Source organism: Procambarus clarkii, chromosome 18 (genome assembly GCF_040958095.1).
Source record: "Procambarus clarkii isolate CNS0578487 chromosome 18, FALCON_Pclarkii_2.0, whole genome shotgun sequence".
In the NCBI taxonomy this organism is placed as follows: Eukaryota; Metazoa; Arthropoda; class Malacostraca; order Decapoda; family Cambaridae; genus Procambarus; species Procambarus clarkii.
Window position 1 is genome coordinate 30729687 of NC_091167.1, and position 19861 is coordinate 30749547.

The following is a 19861-nucleotide window of genomic DNA, read 5'->3' on the forward strand; positions in this document are numbered from 1 at the left end:
AAGTCCAAGCAATGCGAAATGGTCTGTACCCCAGGGCACAGCCCTAAGGTACATATCAGATATAGATAAAAATTCAAGTCACAGTTTTGTGTCATTCGATATCTATAAAGTTTTTGATAAAGCCACTTTAAAAAATAATTATGCTTAACAGTGATAAATTTCATGTTATTAGGAATGATAAAAATGAAGAACTTAAATCAAATAATGATAATAAACTAAATAAAATCTTTTACATGTAATTAATAAACAACATGCAAAGGATCTAGGATGAATGATTTCTGAAGACCTGACGTTTAGTGTTTATACCCATGGAAATATGGTTGCAACTAGAATAATTATAGGATGGATTATTATTCAAATACAAGGATTTCATCACAATGATCATGCTATTCAAATCAAATGTATAGTTCCGCCAGCTCTGTACTCACTTCCTTTTTCAAAGCAGGAAGGATTGCTGAAATAGAGGGAACTCAGAGAACATATGTTGCAAAATAGACACGATAGAGCACCTAAATTATTGGGAAAGTTTCAAAGTTCTCAAAATATACTATCTAGAAAACAGACGAGAGAGGTATCACATATCACACACATGGAAGATACTAGAAGACAAGATCTCAAATTTAAACGAAAATAACAAGATGCTTCAGAAAACATTATCGGAAGAAATGTGAAACAGACCCACTGAGAAGTGAAAGTAAAACAGGCACAATTAGAGAACAGGGTATGAACAGTGGTACACAGATGTTCAATATTCTCAAAATATTAAGGATATGAAAAATGTTCAAGGGTTAAAACCGTGGTGAAGGGTAGGGCAGGTCGTGAAGGGTAGGGCAGGTGGTGAAGGGTAGGGCAGGTGGTGAAGGGTAGGGCAGGTGGTGAAGGGTAGGGCAGGTGGTGAAGGGTAGGGAACATGGTTAAGGGTAGGAAAGGTAGTGAAGGTTATGGATGACGGTGAAGGGTAGGGTAGGGAAACTGGCGAGGGAAGAAGGTTGAAGAAAGAAAGGATAGGGAAGGTCATGAGGGAAGGTGATGAAGGAGAGTGAAGATAATGATGAGTTTGAAAGGTAATGATGAGTTAGGAAGGAAACGATGAGTTAGGAAGGGGATGAAGGAAAGAAAAGTTTGAATAAAGAAGGCCCAGTGGTTCCCAGGCAATGATGACTGTTACAGTGATGAAGAAGATAGTTTGTGAAGATGGTAATAGTAATGAGGTTCATCATATGTAGTGCGGATGGTTACAGTGTCATAGATTGTGTGTGTAATCAAATCTGGTTACAGTGATGATGGCTCTTTGTAGTGAATATGTAAGAAGGATTTTTCCCCCTTCCACAGAGATGTAAGATAACGAATGGAAGAAACAAGACTGGGGAGCAGGCTTAAGAAGCCCCTAATAGGTAGAACCAAATTATTTTGCACAGCATTCAGGGTTACGTTTCCCTAATAAACATAAGGTTTTTATTTTTTTTTTTTATATCTATACAAATTATAACATTTATTTTCCATAAATATGAACATTATTTTCCTAATATAATAAATATTATTTTTCAATCATATGTATATTATAGTGTCTAAATTTTTTAATTAGAGAGAGAGAGGGAGGGAGAGAGAGAGAGAGAGAGAGAGAGAGAGAGAGAGAGAGAGAGAGAGAGAGAGAGAGAGAGAGAGAGAGAGAGAGAGAGAGAGAGAGAGAGAGAGAGAGAGGGAGAGAGAGAGAGAGAGAGAGAGAGAGAGAGAGAGAGAGAGAGAGAGAGAGAGAGAGAGAGAGAGAGAGAGAGAGAGAGAGAGAGAGAGAGAGAGAGAGACAGAGAGAGAGAGAGACAGAGAGAGAGAGAGAGAGAGAGAGAGAGAGAGAGAGAGAGAGAGAGAGAGAGAGAGAGAGAGAGAGAGAGAGAGAGAGAGAGAGAGAGAGAGAGATAAAAACACAGCCAAGGAGTGATGAGAATTTGATTCCATAGAATGAGACAAGCAGACACTTAATTAGAAAATGAAAATTGTTGGAAAAAAAGAAATAACCTACTCAAAGAAATTAAAAAACTAGAAACTCACAAAGAACGAGGAAAATGGATGAGTGAAAAGATGAGTAAATATTTAAAACAAAAATGGGAGCAGGCAGGACACCAACGCCCCCTGGAGCTCATTTAGCCATGAAAGTCACCCTCGTTATGAGCATTTTATTTCTAAGTCCAGAGTTAAAACCTGCTGCAACTCCTTTATGCTGCAGTTGCAACATGCAATATTGCCTCCGGCTTGACGCTAAACTTTGCTGTTTATACGTTCGAAATTCCCGCTAACACTTTTTGGCTGGCTCTGCTGCGAGAGTTGCTGCATAGCCATATAATCACTTCCAGCAAAATGTTTTGCTTGAATATTTTTGAAGATGTATATTAAAATAAAAATGGCTTTGGATGAAAGAAACTGCCATTTTTCCTTTTGACGGTGCTGAGACGCGGGCCGTTTCTTTCACTCTGAAGCTGTTCAGTAAAATGTTAACACTCAGGAATGATTGGTTTGTGAATCAGAATAAAAGAGAGCACGTTATTTTTGTTATAATTTTTTTCTTTATAGTTTTTGTTGGTTTCTTTGGCTTTCTGAATAAAATTCACGTGTGCATGTATATGTGTGTGGGTGTTAATGAATTGTATTCGTGCTAGTATGAATGGATACATGAATATCTAACTATACTGTGCACATGCATGTAAGAGAATTTACGAATATGAGTTTTTGTGTTTATTGTTATGCATTTGCGTATTCCTGCATGCATGTATTTATGCATGTATGTATGAATGTATGCATGTATGTATGTATGTATGTATGTATGTATGTATGTATGTATGTATGTATGTATGTATGTATGTATGTATGTATGTATGTATGTATGTATGCATGCATGTATGTATGTATGTATGTATGTATGTATGTATGATGATGTATGTATGTATGTATGTATGTATGTATGTATGTATGTATGTATGTATGTATGTATGTATGATGATGTATGTATGTATGTATGTATGTATGTATGTATGTATGATGATGTATGTATGTATGTATGTATGTATGTATGTATGTATGTATGTATGTATGTATGTAATTACGTTTGTATGTATGTTTTCATATTAAATTAACAAAAGCGCCCAAACAAAATTAAGCCATTATGTATAAGGGATTAAACCTTTCATGCAGACCACATCAAAGATGACGAGATCAATTACAGAGTGTTCTGTTGCAAAAATACCAGATTTTTTCGTTATCATACCGTAAGAAAACAGTGTTTGCGAATACCATCATAATAGCTATAATTACTTTCTATTACCTTAATGCTGAACACGGCGCAATGCCTAGAAATTTTATTCAACAGTTGTGAAGCTGTGTGCGTCAGGACACAGCTTCAAAACGTTTTAACAATCAACACGATGCAGCAGTACAAGACGTATTCTAAGTCATCTCAGTAAATGTCAAATCAATACGAGATTGTCTATAGAAAAACGTATCAAATTAATAATATTTATCTCAGGTGTAATATTGAACAGAAATAGCCACTATGTGTGCCGATTAGGTAAACATTGAATTAGAAATTTTGAAGAGAAGATATTTTCCAAATAACTTCTCCATGTCTCCATAGACATTACGTGACACGAAGTCAAGCTATTGAATCTCTCACATAGGCCAATCTCCAATGTCTTGACTAAGAGATGTGAAAAGTTTCCTTATTGAACGTTAACTCTGCCATCAATTTGCCATTCAGCGATTTGCATGCCTATCAGGAAGGACACAAACACCTAGCCTATGACCGATAAGATAAAAAATATGTTTTAGTGGTGATTGGATTTCAGAAAAAAATCGTCGGGAGGTAATCAGCAGGAATTTATGAACCAGGATTCCGAGGAACTTCGTGAGCGGCCAGAAGGCTCGCCAGGGATAATTTGGAAAAGATTGACCTCATTAATTTATTGCTCAAATACTGTATTGTTTGCAAATATTTTGGTTTATATATATATATATATATATATATATATATATATATATATATATATATATATATATATATATATATATATATAAATATATATATATATATATATACCCGGCCACACGTTGCTGTGGCTCAGTAACGCATGTGCATTGCTGAGCCACAGCAACCTTTCCCTGTCTCCCAGTCCTCCCTTACCATTTCCCCCTCCCCCGTCCCCTCGTCCTCCCCTCAATTCTCCATTCCCCAGTCTCCTCCTCCCCACCATTACCACCTTCCCCTGTCCTCCCCCCTTGTCCTTCCCACCATTCCCCACTCCCTCATCCGATGCATTCCCAAATTATTTCAAGTTCTCATCAGAAAATTGGGAACATCAAATGATCTGATGTTCCCATCACTGAAATATAAGAAAACCAAAAAAAGACATATGAAGAAAATTAAAAAATAAAAAAAGAACTTTACTCACGAAATGAACGGAATGGTAAACAACACAGCTCAATTCCAATGCAATGTCACACAAAATAATTAAATCAAAATGAAAGTAAATCGAAATCTATGAAAATTCTATTTGTCAATGAATTCAGAAACCTTGAAATGGAATTGTAACATATTTATTATAGCATATGTTGCACTTACGTGCAACAGATGGTGCTGTTTTTCAAAAAAGCATCTTTTTATCTGTCACTGGTGTGGCATCTATACTTATACTTACGAAATGAACAGTATGGTAAAAAACACAGCTCAATTCTAACGCAATGTCACACAAAATAATGCAATAAAATTGAAATTAAATTGAAATCAATGAAAATTTAATTCATCACTGCAATCTGAAACATTGAAAAGGAATCGTAACATATTTAGTATGGCGTGTGTTGCTATTACGTGCAACAGATGGCACTGTTTTAAAAAAACAAAACATGTTTTTACCGGTCACAGGTGGGACAAGTAAAATGCTCTAAATTCATGAATCCTATGACATGAGCAATTTATTATAAACCTTTATTTTTTGCATTTAACGCAATTAAATAAACTTTCCCTTGCGATATTGCTCAGTATCACCGTCTCTTTTGCTGCAATAATTCTGCACATGTAAACTGAACATTCGGTGCTGCAAATCGTACAGTGATGTTATCTTATTTTCCACTACATTTCCCCTCGTGGTCTTGAATCACGAAATAACTCTAACATACACCACGCTGACAGGAACTCTAGGCCATAACACACAGCGGCTGGCAAGTTAAGGAAATATAAACGGATACTCGCAGCTTACAAACGGTGAAGTTAAAGCCCCCTGAACGAGACAATATTACAAGGTACAGCACGAACTTGTAAGAGTTATAGTTGGATGTAATACTTGGATTAAGGATGATATATGGTTGGGGGTCAAGGGGAGAGGAGCTGAGGGTAGCAATGCTGGAGGATAGACTGTGTCACTCGGGTGTTATATTTAGAAGATTTGCACAAATCTGGCTGATGTTGGCCTCTGTGTTTTATTTTTTACCAGTCATGTGTGATTTGACGTCACCAAATTTTTCTTGTTGCAACTGAGTCTGTTATGTTTTCAGTATGGTCTTTTCTTCTTATCTGCTCAATTCTGCAATGTTCGTATATAATCAATATAGATCTAATTTGGTATTGAAAAATAAGACAAATTGTCTCATTAAATTATTAAATCTTATTAATGGAAAATTAATTTTCCAATTTTTAGTAACGTATATTTTTATATGACTTATTACTAAACAAGTAGCTGTCATTTATTTTAATCTTACCTTTTGAATTGTCAACTGACGTTTACCACATCTCATTACCCCTCAAATACCTATGAAATGAAAATTACTCTGTGAGTTATACAAATTCCACAACAACAGTTAAAACATTTTTCCAAAGCCTGAATCGTTTTCCTATAATCAAACACATTTCTCCACAGTCAAAAAAATTCCTCAACAGTCTAAAATATTTCTCTACTGGGCAGAACATTTTTCCACAGTCCAAATAATCTCTGCACAGACTCAAAAAATTATCCAAAGACACTTATGTGTTCTTGAATTAACGAGAAATTGTGTTTCTATACAGAAAGAGAACTTTCGTAGAGAGAAATTTAAGTAATAGCCAGGGATCAAACAGTTACTTTCGGATGAATCATAAAGATCGAGAACTTTGAACTCATTGCTGATTCATTTCTTTGCGCCAATTCGAAATAATTTGGATAACGTTTTCTTTCGCCTGATGTCTTTGTTCTTTTAGCATTAATTAGGTAACTTAAAAGACCGACAGCTGTTGTGGGCTTGATCTTAGGGAAGGTCAGCAGTTGTCCTAGTGTATGTATGTATATATATATATATATATATATATATATATATATATATATATATATATATATATATATATATATATATTATATATATATATATATATATATATATATATATATATATATATATATATATATATATATATATATATGTGAGAAAGCTGCATGAACGCGCAAGCCATATATCACTAAGAACTCTTTGACCCGGCCAGGATTCGAACCCATGCCGTCCAGGATCACCCCTAAACGTACACAGTACCGTGACCACCGCACCAATGATCGTCTATAAGGATTGGTCAGTCTTGGCGCTTATTAACTAAGCTCCCTGACTGACCAATCCCCGACGACACTCATGGATCCATTTGGGTACAGTTTTTCATCAAATTCTGGCGCATGCACGGGCCGCACTGAGTCTAACATGTGTGAGAAAGCTGCATGAACGCGCAAGCCATATATCACTAAGAACTCTTTGACCCGGCCAGGATTCGAACCCATGCCGTCCAGGATCACCCCTAAACGTACACAGTACCGTGACCACTGCACCAATGATCGTCTATAAGCTTTCTCACACATGTTAGACTCAGTGCGGCCCGTGCATGCGCCAGAATTTGATGAAAAACTGTACCCAAATGGATCCATGAGTGTCGTCGGGGATTGGTCAGTCAGGGAGCTTAGTTAATAAGCGCCAAGACTGACCAATCCTTATAGACGATCATTGGTGCGGTGGTCACGGTACTGTGTACGTTTAGGGGTGATCCTGGACGGCATGGGTTCGAATCCTGGCCGGGTCAAAGAGTTCTTAGTGATATATATATATATGTATATATATATATATATATATATATATATATATATATATATATATATATATATATATATATATATATATATATGTATATATATATATATATATATATATATATATATATATATATATATATATATATATATATATATATATGTATGTATATACATACATATGCATTTAAAATTATGGATGAATTAATTAGTACAAATCTTTATTATATTTCTTCATCCGTGACAAATGTCATAAGGAACTAAACCAAAATTTAGTAAACAATATTTAATAACAGGTTTAAGCATAATAAACTAAGCCTTAATCCATTCCACTAACCATGAACAGCTCGCGGCAAAGTTGTTGCACTTCAGAGCATACTTAATGCTTACGCTTAATGCCTGGAAGTTGGCGAATTAAATGTCGTGTTTACAATGTATATTTTTTTCCCAGAGGCGGACCACACCAGCCTCCACAGACCGGGTTATGAGGAACACAAGGCCTTGGTGGGTGTGATGTCATCTCTGGCAGGTCATTTAGTGAACTCTGGCAGCCTTAATAGTGATTGTTTTAGCGGAAATATCGGAGGAATTCCGCTGTGGATGGCAGGTTTGGGACTTAAAATAATTGAAAATGCAATTTCATTTGGTTTTCACGAGTTGGAAAAATATGTATACATTATACATTGCGTAATAAAATATATGAAAATATATAAATGATAAACATAGCTATGCCCCTTTTCAGGACAGAAATGCAATCGAAATTATTAAATTAAATTCGAGTTAAAATAAATATATAATGTTTCTTACAGGCTCATTAACTAGAGAGATTTTGTTCACGCGGATGAGGTGAAAATGTTGATAAACTCTCGATAACCAGTGACCCAGATACAAGGTAGTACTCTAAACTATGCATATGTTACTTTGTCTTATATGGGGCTCACTGCAGCTGTCTGCATTATTTTCCTCTCTGTGTCCGAGCTCTAGTGGAAGGTTTTGACCCGAGAAGAAGCGGCAGAGATATGACACGACTGAGGGAGCATTTTTACACACGTAAACAGAAAAATTGAAGCTTATATACGAGGCAATATTGCAGGGTACAGGAGCAGGATGGTGGACGGTTGCATCATGGCTCATAAATTTATGTTTATAGTTATAAACATTTCTAAGAGCATGCCAAGATCCGCTTTATTTTTTTTATTGGCGATATATCGCATTTAATTTTTTTGTTGCCCTTCATACTTTTACATTTCCTTCGTATATCATCTACGCGTCCCCCTCTATCGCTAATATCGCATAGTCATATATTTATTTGTTTCTGTATCTCCACAACTACTTATCTCTTACTCTATATTTTAGCTAATGTGTCTCTTTTACCCTATGTTATGCCCTCACCTCTTACCATGCATCTCCGTTTGCCCGATTTGACGAGCGGTCAAATTACCAACGGTGCTGCCAGAGGTGGAAACATACGTACCTTTAAAACCAATGCCACATCTTAAGACCTCTGTTTATTAGCTCGAAGCGTTACTGGGGGGTAGTTAAATATAATTTTAACCCCGGGAACTTGACGCTTTGTCTCCGTTTTCATATATACTTGAATTTGTCTGCCAGTCTCTGGCTTTATCTCTCTCTACTCTCCACACTTTCATCCTCGTCTTTCTGTCCCTCTTCCCTCCTTCTCGCACTCGTCTCTAAGCCGAAACAGGTGAAACGGCTTCCAGTACTGAGTCTAAGGAGAACTCACTGTCAAAACTAAGGGTTATTTTAACTAGCCAGAGTCTTTATGGAGGCTGTGGGATCCGCCTCCCAACTGAGACGTTCTCCAACCCCTCTTCCCTCGCCCTTACCTTCATGTTTATCATCATTTAATGTTCATTTGCTACTAAAAAAAGGAAAAATACGATGACTACCGACTACCTGCGGGTTTAGTATGGCAATAACCTTCGTCGTTTCTTTCCAGTTACCGACGCTCACGCGCACAAACATGAGGACATGAGGGCATTGGACTGCGAAACATACGAATATGGACTGGAAATCATGCAAGCGAGGAATAAGAACCATGTATTGGAAAACATGAGGATATGGACTGTGAAATGTGAGGACGTGGAATAGGAAACATGAGAACGAATTGGGAAACATGAGAATGTGGACTGGGAAACATGATAGTATGGAATGACATGCGTATATGACTTGATAATGGTCCAGAACGGACCGAAACGTCGTCGTTTCTTCATTTTGTGATGTGTGGTCTGGTCATCATAGCAGGACTAGGAAACATGAGGACATTGACTATGAAACACGAGGATATGAACAGGGAAACATGAGGACATTGACTATGAAACACGAGGATATGAACAGGGAAACATGAGGACACTGACTATGAAACACGAGGATATGAACAGGGAAACATGAGGACAATAACTATGAAACACGAGGATATGAACAGGAAAACATGAGGACAATGACTATGAAACACGAGGATATGAACAGGGAAACATGAGGAAATTGACTGTGAAACACGAGGATATGAACAGGGAAACATGAGGACACTGACTATGAAACACGAGGATATGAACAGGGAAACATGAGGACACTGACTATGAAACACGAGGATATGAACAGGGAAACATGAGGACATTGACTGGGAAAGATTAGGAAATTAAACGATAATTATGACGACAGGAAATGAAAAACATGAGGACATCGACACGTAGATACGGACTGAGAAACACAGGAATATTATCTGCGAAACATGAGGACATGGTCTGGGAATCGTGAGGACACGAACTGGGAGACACTCTGTCTTTTCACTTGTCTTTTCACTCTGAGGTACTCATTCCTAATCTACTGGTATCTCCTGCTCTCTGGTACTCTGTCATTTATGTAGTTTTCTATGTCCTTATGCATAATTGTTTTTATGCATCCCTTGGTTCCTGCTAAGCATTTAATTTGTCTTTCTATGGGCGGAGATAGACTCGTCAACTACATACATAGGGAGAGATAATCAGTAGGAGCCGTGACGAGGATTCGAACCTATGAATACTGGGTACTCCCAATAGTACTCATTGCACTTTTTGTCTACTTAACCACTTGCGCTGGACGGTAGAGTGCCGGTCTCGCTTCATGCTGATCGGCGTTCAATTCCCGACCGTCCAAATGGTTAGGCATCATTCCTACTCCCCGTCCCATCCTAAATCCTTATCCTGACCCTTTCCAAATGATGTACAGTCGTTTGTACAATGATGTACAAATGTAAACAATGGCATGGCGCTTTCCCCTAATAGTTCCCTTCCCTACTGCCAATAAACACGGGTGATGTATTCCGTCATGTCTCTTACGGTCCTCAGTTTATTTCATACATAGCTGGGTACAGCTGTTCGCATCTTCGGACTCCGAATAGCTGGCTTACAGCTATCCGATGTCATAGTTCATGGACCGTCTCATCGCACTAATTTTTCCTGGAACAAGACCAGGCAATTGGTTTACAACCTGGTCCTAAATTACTGCTATGTAAATAAGAACGAACACTTAGGGATTGGCACCAAGTCAACTCTCTTTGGCCAGGGTTCGAATCCAGACGAAGTCACCCTCGAGGCGCCAGCAAGTTTGCTACAAGTGGTCAAAGGAAATGTCTCCAGTATTATTTCCATAAGGAATTATTTCCTTTAAGGAATTATTTCCTTTAAGGAATATTTCTTATCTTCACATTGTTTTCCATTTTGGGATACCTGTCATTCCTAATATGATCCTATTCTTGTTAGGTCATTCTTATATCAATCATATTCTCAAATTTTTTGTAGAGAACGATCACTCATTACTAAGGAGGAACCCAGTTTGACTTCCCTTATGTGTGATTCGTTGAGAATGAATGTGTTTATGATTAGTGAGTCTGTGTGTATACTATTCACTATTTAGAATTATTATTTGTGCCTTCAGGATCGAGCTGTTAGCTCCTAAAACCTGCCTTTATAACCGTCGCTTGTCTAATGCACCAACTCCTGACCTACTTTTCATCTGTCATGTCTACTCATATTTTATCTTTAACACACACACACACACACACACACACACACATGACATGGGTGTGTGTGTGATGTAGTGATGGCCGAGTGGTTAAGGTGTCTGACTCGAAATCAGATGGGATCTTCCCGCGTAGGTTCGAAGCCTACTCACTGCGACAGTGTTTACATTTTACCAGTTGATTGACAGTTGAGAGGCAGGGACCAAAGAGCCAAAGCTCACACGCGCGTGTGTGTGCGTGTGTGTGCTCATATGTTCGCGTGTTTGTGGTATGTATGAGTTTGTGTATATACGTATATATGAGGGCTCTTTTGAACTTTTTTTCCCCCTGGGTAAAATGCCCACACTGCTAATGGATCACTCATTTATATATTAATCACATTAGTAGAGAATCATAATTAATCTAGGAAAATAGGGAAACATACTTTTTCGTTTTAAAACTAAACACAATGGGAGCTGTTCAGCGAGTCTCATTAGCAGAATTAATCTGAATTTCAACAATAACTGAAATGTTTTTTATGTAAACAAATATCCTGCCATCAAACACTGCACAATTAAATGATTATTGAATTGCCTTTAAGTTGGTCGTTTTAAACATGGACTAAATAAATAGCAAACTAAACATGTATATATATATATATATATATATATATATATATATATATATATATATATATATATATATATATATATATATATATATATATATATATATATATATATATATACATACATATATATATATATATATAAATATATATTTATATTCCCACGCTGCTCGCGTGAAAGACGTCATGCCTTTACTAGCTATTTGCTTCATCACTAAAAAAGTTTGCGCTCAACACGACCATCTTAATTACTGCAGCTATTTTCACTAAATACTGTCTTCATCTCTCACTATTATTACTGCCCCGGGCATCCCTGCCTTGAACTTCATTACTTTCCTTCTCCTTCACCACCTTCCATGCCATTCACTTAATTTCCCTCGACTTTAACACATTTCCTCCTCTTCTCTACCATTCCTACCCTGCACCACCCTCCCTATTCTACCCCTCCACCCCTACCTTTCACCATCATCTCTGTTCTTCACTTCTTCACTTTCCCGTATGTCATTCACTACTTTCCCCTTGCCCTTCTCGTTCACTACAATCCTTCCACATTACCACATTCTCTTCCCATTACCATCTTTAATCCCTTCCACTATCTTTCCCACTCTTCGCCACTCTACCTTCCCCTCCAATACCTTCCCATTCCATCACCAACTTCCGTACACTGCCGTACACATTCCTCACTGCTATCCCTATCCCCACACAACCTTCTCTCCTCTGCATTACCTTCTTTTTACTTTCAATTCTCACTAAATACTATCTTCTCGAATAAATAGAGAACACATGAGATGCATTATATCACTATGTAACAATAAAATGGTAGATAAATTTTAGTGAGGGTTTTCCATTTCAAGGAATTGAAAAGAGCGGGGGGTTGGCATGGTACTTACTTAACCCCCCCAACCAATCATGACCCTCATTTACAGCCCCGCTCCTATGCCAGGTAATTCCTCTACGGGCTCACCATAGCCCGTGCTATTTAGAACTTTTTGTTCAAAGAAGCTGAATTTTAAACAACAATAACAACATGACCCTCCCTTGACAATGGTTTGTCTCGTTACAAAGTTTAATAAAGTTCACCACAACTGCGTCTATCACCGAACCTCGAACAGACAGACAAACGGACCATCTGTTTAGGAAGATATATGATTAAAAAATCTGCTGGTATATGAAGATATATGATTAGAAATCTTAACCGATGACTTTAATCATCGGTTAAAGCAAAAACATGTCGCCGGATAAGAAAAGAACGCTGATAACTCATGTTCCAGGTGTTTCTCACTACATATTTGACATGTTCCTCATCTCGAGTTGCTGCACGACACGCTATGCCTCGGGGGGGATCCTGGGTTTCTGCTATGACCTATGTCGCTGCTGGCTGCCAGGGACTATTTGAGGATAGCCTGGATGTAATAGAGTTACTGATGCTATTGTACAAAGATTAAGGGAACTGATGCTTGTGTGGGTGACCGTGCTACTGGGTGAGGGACGTGGTGTGTGTGTGTGTGTGTGTGTGTGTGTGTGTGTGTGTGTGTGTGTGTGTGTGTGTGTGTGTGTGTGTGTGTGTGTGCGTGTGTGTGTGTGTGTGTGTGTGTGTTTTAATAAATTTGAGTCAAATTTTGCAACACTCGACGACATTTACATGAACTGCAATCCGAGCTTAACTTTTAGTTTTCTCTAGAAATGTTTCACAAAGTTCATGTTTATTAGGAATTAATGCTCGTGAAGTCTGGTTGATTTGCGGGCTCTTAACTTGGCGAGGGATCGCGCGCGCGCGCTCTCTCTCTCTCTCTCTCTCTCTCTCTCTCTCTCTCTCTCTCTCTCTCTCTCTCTCTCTTTCTCTCTCTCTCTCTCTCTCTCTCTCTCTCTCTCTCTCTCTCTCTCTCTCTCTCTCTCTCTCTCTCTCTCTCTCTCTCTCTCTCTCTCTCTCTCTCTCTCTCTCTCCAATGCCCAACGTCTTATTGGGACCAACGTCTTATTGGGACCAACTTGTTGCTTTTTAGAGGGTTTGGATCTACCATGGCTGGGTGGTGGTTGTAAGGTGTGGGAGTAGGGTAGTACCAGACTAGCATGATTATAGCACCATGCATGTGTGGTAACTTTAAGCACCAGAACTCATTCCTCTGTTTTTTATTGTAAACATAAACGATTCTGATTTATTATTCGGCAGCATTATTGCAAATTTAGAGATGATACAAAAATTAGCAAGGAAATAAATTCGCTTGACTTAAAATCACTTCAGGATGATCTAAATAAGATTTTAAAATGTAAGAATAATTGGTAGATGCAGTTTAATGCAGAACCTTTTAAGTTTTGAGGCTAGTTAATGACGATAGAGTGTCAAGATATCAGCTAGTTAGTGCTGAAATTGCGAAGTTGCAATGGGAAAAATCTGGTGGTAAAAACTAGGAGAAATTTTAAGTAAAAAAAGATAAAATGCCAAAATGATGGCACTATGACTAATGGCATACAAAGATCTAATCCGAGAAGCGATACAAATAAAGATAGTGATCTTTTTCTGTTCTTCTTCTGGCACTTGAAACTCCAAGTATTGAACACAAAGCTAATGTGCCATGGTGGAAAGCGCATCGTTATCACGTGAATGATCATCTCTGGGGTGATGATTCCGTGGCCTAATCGGTGGCTCCTCACGGTGGCCGGGTAGTGTGGCGTCACCCACCAACAATGTGCATTAATGAACATGCTGGAATAATGCATTGCGAGTCAGGTCGACGAATCATGATACGAGATGCATGAATATATGCAAATATCCTGGCGTTTCGTGCAGAAATATTCTTGTTTCATATCGAGGGTTTAGTATCCATCTTTACCTACTTTATGTATGGTATATTTTGTAAAATATACCATACGTTCATTTTAAACTAATAATATATATATTACGGTGTTCAGGTACGTGCTTAGCGCTAATAAAAGATTAAGTGATATGTATTTTCTAAGTCAATACACCGTGGTAAGGACAACCTGCACAAACAAACTCAACAAACACACAGGACCTTCTCGTTGTTTGCAAACGCGAGGCAAAAATAACCTATGTTTACTTCGTCTCATTAGAGCACCAAGTGATATTTAATGTGTTGAAGATTTCTTAATACAAAAAGAAAATATCTAATTATATTGCCTTTTCTGCTGTAGCTGAGCGATAGCACTATCTCATTAACTATTAACAACTCGATTAGGAATGTCTCCTGCAGTGGGAGTGGGAAGGGAAGGGAAGGGAAGGGAAGGGAAGGGAAGGGAAGGGAAGGGAAGGGAAGAGAAGGGAAGGGAAGGGAAGGGAAGGGAAGGGAAGGGAAGGGAAGGGAAGGGAAGGGAAGGGAAGGGAAGAGAAAGGAAAGGAAGGGAAAGGGAAGGAAACTATGAGGAGAAAGCACCAGGCCATTACGAAAATATTGTGCTTGGAAGGGATTAGAACAAGGACCTGGAATGAAGTGGGATTGGCAGGTTGTTTCACAGTGATACAGTGAAAGTTTCTAATGTGATGAGACAGTGATAGATTATTACTTGGTGAGAACAACAGTGATGTATTGCTACTTAATGAGACAACAGTGACAGATTGTTCCTTGATGAGACATTAATATAGTTCCGTTTGGTGAGCACAGACAAATTGTTACTTTGTAAAACAAGGACAGATTGTTACTTGGTGTTACAATGATGTATTGTTACTTGGTGTGACAATGATGTATTGTTACTTGGTGACACAGTAATTGATTGTTACTTTGATGAGACAGTGAAAGACTGTTATTTGGTGCGAGAGGAACATATTGGTACGTGATGATATAGCATTACATTTGTACCTAGCAGTGCAGTGACATTGTTACTTAACCAGAAAATGATAGATTGTTACTTGATGTGAAAGTGAGAGACATTGTAACTTGGTGTGACAGTGACAGGTTTCTATATGCTGATATTTGTTAAATATTTTTTGCCCATTGTTGATATAGCGATAAATTTTTTACATTTATCTTCATGGACTAGTCAGTACATCAATGACTTTTATATGTTACAGAATCGACTTTCGATCCCTGAGAGGATCTTAGGATTCAGCTAAGTGGCTGAGCACTACACCTTGATCCTCCCCGTTTTCATACCCCAGCTCCTTGTTCGAATATCCCAGTTCCTTGTTCGAATATCCCAGTTCCTTGTTCGAATATCCAAGCTCCTTGTCCGTATATGCCAGCTCCTAGTCCGAATATCCCAGCTTCTTGTCCGTATATCCCAGCTCCTAGTCCGAATATCCGAGCTCCTTGTCCGTATATTCCAGCTCCTTGTCCGAATATCCCAGCTCCTTGTCCGAATATCCAAGCTCCTTGTCCGTATATCCCAGCTCCTTGTCCGAATATCCCAGCTACTTGTCCGAATCCTTGTCCCTTCCAAGTGCCATATGGGCCAAGTGGCTTGGAGCTTCCTTCAGGGAATTTCCTTGAATCGGTTCATGATGAATCCGGATACGTGCGGTCGTTGCTCGTTCCGGTCGCCCCTTCCGATTTGCCACAACGTACAGAAATTGATGTACTTAATCGAACCTAACCCACGCCCCACGCCTAGGAAACGTGAACTTTTGTGAGCTGCTATGATTTATGGAACACTTTTTTTTGCACGTTGGGGGGTTTTCATGTATATCTCATTAGGTGTATGTCTCGAGATGTATATATCTCAAGAGGACAGGTTGATTAACATTTGTTGAATAATTTGCTGTTGATTATCTAATTATCTATTTTAGCATTCAGCAACAAATACTATTTCGGAACGACTATCTTCTTCAGAGTTCCATTCCCAATCCAAAATCCGTATCCTGACCCCTTCCCAGTGCTATATAGTCGTAATGACTTGGCGCTGTCCCCCCTGATAGTTCCTTCCTTCAGAGTTCCATCATGGGATGAACTGATCTCGAATTAAATTAAATATTTCAAACGCACGTCATTTTATTTGTGTTTACTGAGAAGGTAAGGTAAGGTAATTATCAGAAAGCCCTAATTAAGCCTAGCACTATATAGTACTTGGAAGGGATATGAAGAAAACGATTTGGGGTTAGGACGGAGGGAAGGAATGGTGTCCAACCCCTTTGACTGTTGGGGATTGAACGGGAACTCGCGAGAAGAGAGACCATCGCTCTACCGTCCAGTCCAAGGGCTCATTGTAAGGATCTTTGTTTACCAAGAAAATGACATCTGAATAATTTAACGAATAATTAATCGAACATATATTGACTGGAAAATATATTAGTGAATTTGTGTTTACCAGATTTCTAAAGTATTTCACAATATCTCATTAACCGCTAATATCATTATTCATTCATGTAATTAAGGGAAATTAAAATTTCCTGAACGAGTTCAACATTTTGCCATCCCGAAAATTTTAATTATCCATCTAATTTAGGAAGCGTTGTTTAAATATGTAATGCCTGGTATATTTCTCAGTATTTAGGTCACGTTTTGTTTCATATTTGTTATGAAAATCTGAATGCATAAAATGTATTAATAATTCGTTTTGCCGGAGACAGGAAGCATGTTTATATATATTGAAGCCACGCCTTCCCCTAGCAGGCAATACCCACCCCTCTCCAGGATGCAAACCCAAAACAGTTACCTATCTCCCAGGTACCTTGTCGTGACGCTGAACCCCGGTTCATTCCGAACACAGCGATTACACAACACATAACACCTTGCCTCAGCAACCGTTACTACCACCGTGTACTCCTACACACACCAGACCCTTGAGGCGTACCACTAGGTTTGTACTGGAACACAATGAATGAACATATCGAAGGTATTTAAAGGCCGTCGGGTTTTGTCATTTAATTACAAAGAATAGACTCTGACAAATAATACTATATTAATTAACATACTCTATTAGGTCAATACACTTCCAATACCTATAGACCACTTGACCTCCGCGATCACCACCCACACTCGTAACTTCCGCCTAAGTCCCTAATACGGAATGATTACTACAACGCTCCACACCCGGTTAGTCTTACATTCAATACTCACATACTGCAGACTTAACTTGGTCACTAAGATCACAACAGGCTCTCGCATAGCTGTCTGCTACACTTCGCTGCTGCCACAAACGGGGATCCAGAGGACTTGCCAGTTCAACTCCCACAATCAGACTGACTCCAGTCAACCATGGCCTCAAACATTTCACCACGCCTCTCAAGGAAGGTATAATCCGATTAACCTTATCCCTAGAGCGGTAATCTTGTTCCTAGAAGCCTGACGAAGAATAATTCCTCTTTCCAGGAATTATTAATTTGGCTAAACAGCTTCGGTCTTAATCCATTGACCTTTCTTAGATATGTGATCCATAGTCTGTCTACTTACATGTACTTTCAATCATCATTCGTTAAGTGTTGTAGTAATGATCCTCTAGCTAATAATTCCTACTAACTTGTGGATTACAACACCCTATGTACTGCTAGGTGAGCAGAGACATGAGGGTGATATGAAATATATCCAACTATTTCTATCCCGTCAGAAATTTGAACCCGGACTCCCTCGATTGTAAGTAGAGAACGAAGCCAACTGCTCTACGAAACCCTGTACTGCAGAGCTCAATAGTTTACGATAGCATTGTCCATTATAATATATTGAGACCCGATCAAAGACCCGATCATCTACAAAAAACTAATGTTTATAGAATGACACAAAGAGGCGGAGAACCCTCAGAAATATAGGAAACCTGCAGTGGTCACCACAAGCAGCTCACAAATGAGTGGTCCCGGCTTCGATTCCCGTGCAGGCCTCGAGGCACTTGGAACCCGTTTTGTTTGCCTTAATGACTCTGTTCAATTACCTCTCAATAAATACCTGGAAGTTATGTAACTATTGAGGGTTAATCCTGGATAAGGTAAGTGGTTGGAAGAGTGGGGTACCCTCTGCAACCCTTTAAGTCTGAAGGTGCCTGACAATGAGGAAATATATATCCTGAAATTTTTCATATGGGCGGGATAATAAACCATTTGCACGATCAGCGACCGGACTGGTCGCTGATAAAAAACCTTTAAGTGACTAAATACACTCTGGCTTCTTGTCCCACGAAGCAGTGAATTATTATATGACCAATCATTAACTGTCAGCTCCGGAAACTTAAAGATTTCAGGAGGATGTCACCATCTCTTTCAAGACGCTTGGTAATGTACAAAACGAAAATGCTCTTTGAAGGATCACATTTTCTGCTGAGCTGTTTACTTCTCTCTCAGTCTATTTATGAGGGTAGAGCTTCCTGGCATTAGCAGCTTATTCGCTCTAAATTTATGTGTCACAGATGCCGCTCTTTAGTAATACTCAGGCTGGCTCTGTTAGAGTCATTGTGCTACTTACTATGTGTACCTCTGGAAGTCTACAGGGAGCTTGTAGATAAATCCTAACACTATTTTGACTATATGTTGATTTATTTAAATCCTCTCTTTAATTTCCCTTTTCCATATTCCCTTTCCCTCACTTTTCTATGCAACCTTTCCCGAACATAGCTTCATAACTTTATCAATCCTAACTCTGTCAACATTTCGTCGTCCCACATTCACCATCCTTCTCCCACTCTACCAAAGGATCCCTCCATCCCTCGACAAACATCCGATTCTAAAAAATTCCATCTTCCTTCCTTCGACATCTCCATCTCTCTCTCTCTCTCTGTCTCTCTCTCTCTCTCTCTCTCTCTCTCTCTCTCTCTCTCTCTCTCTCTCTCTCTCTCTCTCTCTCTCTCTCTCTCTCTCTCTCTCTCTCTCTCTCTCTGTCTCTCTCTCTCTCTCTCTCTATCCTTAACTCAGCATCCTTCCCTCATATCCGTCGCTTCAGAATACCTTCTTTTCTCACAAATTTAAGGTTGTTGTGACTCCACTCGTGTGTACGAGTGGCAGAGAGAGAGAGAAAGAGAGAGAGAGAGAGAGAGAGAGAGAGAGAGAGAGAGAGAGAGAGAGAGAGAGAGAGAGAGAGAGAGAGAGAGAGAGAGAGAGAGAGAGAGAGAGAGAGAGAGAGAGAGAGAAAGAGAGAGAGAGAGACAGAGACAGAGACAGAGACAGAGAAGTGGGGGGAAAAGGGATGGACTATCATCTATACATATATACATAACGAAACTCTCTCCATGTACAGAAGGCGGACTGGGAGGAAACGTAACTTTAATAAGATGTTCTTT

The 19861-nt window shown here is 38.8% G+C and overlaps 1 protein-coding gene and 1 non-coding gene across 3 annotated transcripts in view; one reads left to right on the forward strand and one right to left on the reverse strand.

The window, feature by feature from the left end:
• Nucleotides 1-19861, reverse strand: part of LOC123754579 (uncharacterized) — a 310065-nt gene that overhangs the window by 236418 nt on the left and 53786 nt on the right. The window lies entirely within an intron of this gene.
• TRNAS-CGA (transfer RNA serine (anticodon CGA)) lies at nucleotides 11175-11256 on the forward strand. Its single transcript has one exon. It is a non-coding gene; the product is annotated as a tRNA-Ser (tRNA).